Source organism: Nannospalax galili, unplaced genomic scaffold, assembly GCF_000622305.1.
Source record: "Nannospalax galili isolate Female #2095 unplaced genomic scaffold, S.galili_v1.0 scaffold114, whole genome shotgun sequence".
Classification (NCBI taxonomy): Eukaryota; Metazoa; Chordata; class Mammalia; order Rodentia; family Spalacidae; genus Nannospalax; species Nannospalax galili.
In genome coordinates this window covers 2,653,843-2,656,786 of record NW_008336930.1, presented here as the reverse complement: position 1 = coordinate 2,656,786, position 2,944 = coordinate 2,653,843, and positions in this window count along the sequence as shown.

Sequence of the window (2,944 nt, the reverse complement as noted above, 5' to 3'; positions counted from 1 at the left end):
TAAGTTTCTTTTCATATTCTGGATATGAACCTTTATTGAATTTTCCCTTTCACTTATTTGATGATGTATTTTGATGAGTAAAAGTTTATAGTTTTGCAGTAGATTCATCTATTTTATTGCTCAGGATTTGGTGTCTTTTTCTCTCCTTCACTCCCTTACTGAGGATTGAACCAGTGCCAGTGTCTTATGTATGCCAGGCAAGTGTGCTACCACTGAGCTACATGCCTAACTCTTGCTTTTTTGAGACAGAATCTTTCTGTGTTGGCCAGATTGTTGCTCAGCCCTCCTGTCTCAGCTTCCATAATGCTGTGATTGTAGGAATATATCCTCATATCCAGCTTTATATTATCTTTATATCAACATGACTGCACCCCGCCAGCAACAGTATTTAAATGTTACTTTAACAGAATGTCAGAGTAAATGTTACTCCATGCTACTTTGACAGAACATCCATTTCTCATTTTTCTTCCTTGAAAACAGGTCTCATGTAGTCCAGGCTGGCCTTGAACTCATCTGTAGCCAGGGATGACCTTGAATTTCTGATCCTCTTGTCCCCACCTCCCAAGTGTTGGGATTGCAGTCACACATCATCATGCATGCATACTGATTGAGGAGTTACAGCCCCAACCCTGGATATTCTTTTTTTTTTTTAATTTTTGTTTGTTTTTTATTTTATTTTATGTGTATACATGTATTGCCTGCATGAGGGTAAGTGCACCTGTGTTGTGCAATGCCTGTGGAGGTCAGAAGAGGGTGTTGGATCCCCTGGGACTGGAGTTAACAGACAGCTGTTAGCTGCCATGTGGGTGCTGGGATTTGAACCCGGGTCTTCTGCAGGAACAACCGGTGTTCTTAACTGCTGAGCCATCTCTCCAGCCCCTTCTCCTTTTTTAGAGACTGAATTCATGATACTGTTATGAATGTAGTTTGGTATTGTTGCCTTGATTAATTTGTGCTAAATTGCCATAATTGTATCCATCTTTGTTGTGTCATCAGTACATTAAGTTAGCACAGTAAAAATGTCTAACTCTATGACAGTAACCTTCATCTCTTGGACCACAATTTGAAAACAACTGCTAGTTTATAGGGCTGCTAATGAGCTCGCTGTTTGTGCAGTTTCATTAAGAGTGACTCTGTATGAGATTTGTGTGTCTCCACTAATGGTGGTGCTATCTGTAGAGAAAATGGTTGACACTTAATTTTTGTGTCTCCTGGAATTAAAGCTGTTTATGCAGGTGTTACAGATTTTTCTCTTAACCTTACTAGTGTGAGGGGTGGATAAGAAAAGGTTCAGTGAATGAATGTTGTGTGGAACTTCCTGGGGAGACTTGAACATCTGCTCACTCCAATAGGGACACACCAAAATAAGAATACCACGACTGTTCAGAATGGTGAATCAATGAGTGTATTGAGGTTACTTATAGTAACAGAGACGACTCAAAAACAGCTGGATCACTGAAAGCCCAACCCAGCACAGGTAAGAGCTCACCAAAGCTGGAGCTCACTGAACAACTTGCAGGTGGCTGGACAGGCAGACTGTCTTTTCTAGGCAGCTTAGCTTGTGTGAGAATGGCTCTTAGCTGTTCTTACTGCTTTTATAAGCTTGGGGACTAGGGGGCCTATTGCATCTGGTCAGTTTCGTGGACTTCCTGAAGCTTCTGGGTTGTTAATTTCCTAAGTTTTAAGGAGCTTCCCTGTAGGATGGAGTGTTTCACTGTCCTACCACAATGAATAGATAAGAACAGTAGATAGCGTATTTGTATTCGCTGTCTCTGTGTGTGTGCATGTGTGTAGATGTTCATTTGTGTATACAGAGGCCAAAGGTTGATGTTGGGAGCTCTACTTGATTACTTTCCGTCTTAGTCATTAATGCAAGGTTTCTCAATTGGACCCAGAGCTTGCTGATATGGCTAGTGTAGCTAGCCAGCTTGCTCCAGGGATCCCCTTGTCTCTACATCCTAAGTACTGCAATTGCAAGCAGGCCTCCATACCCACCCAGTGTTTGGTTCTGGGCATCTGAACTGCTGTCCTCATGCCTGAGCAACACACACTTTAACCATTGTATCCTATCGCTATATAGACCAGGCTAGCCTCAAACATAGCCTGCCTCTGCCTCCCAAGTGCTGGGATTAAAGGTGTGTGCCACCACGCCTGACTTCAGTCAATAATTTTTAGGCTACTTTGTCATTTGATATATACATGATATGTGGTTCCAACCAGTTTGGCAGTAAAAATACAGAAGTACATGCCCAGCTTACAGTGTGCTCTTTAAAAAAAAAAAAATTGTTATTTCTGTGGATGTGAGTTTTAGGTCTTAGACGCTGCCTCCCAAGTGCTGGGATTAAAGGTGTGTGCCACCACGCCTGACTTCAGTCAATAATTTTTAGGCTACTTTGTCATTTGATATATACATGATATGTGGTTCCAACCAGTTTGGCAGTAAAAATACAGAAGTACATGCCCAGCTTACAGTGTGCTCTTTAAAAAAAAAAAAATTGTTATTTCTGTGGATGTGAGTTTTAGGTCTTAGACGCATGTATTATGTTAAGTGCACAGTGTACATGCTGTATCCACAGAGGCCACAGGAGGGCATTGGATTCCATGGAACTGAAGTTAAGGATAGTAGTTAGTTGCTGTGTGGATGCTGGGAATTGAACCTGGATCTTCTGCAAGAGTGGCTGGTCTTAACGTCTGAGCCAACTCTTTAGCCCCACAAAGTACTCTTAAGTAGACATTTGCACTAATTAATTTCTTAATTTATTGGCATTAGCATCATTGTATGGCCTGTATTTGTGTTTTGTGTTCAGGAATTGTAGGACAACTTGGTGTTAATGAGTTTTCCAATTATTTGCTTTATAGGATTCAATGGTCCCAATTTAAAGGCTATTTCATTTTCAAACTGGAGAAGGTAATGGATGATTTCAGAACTTCAGCTCCTGAACCA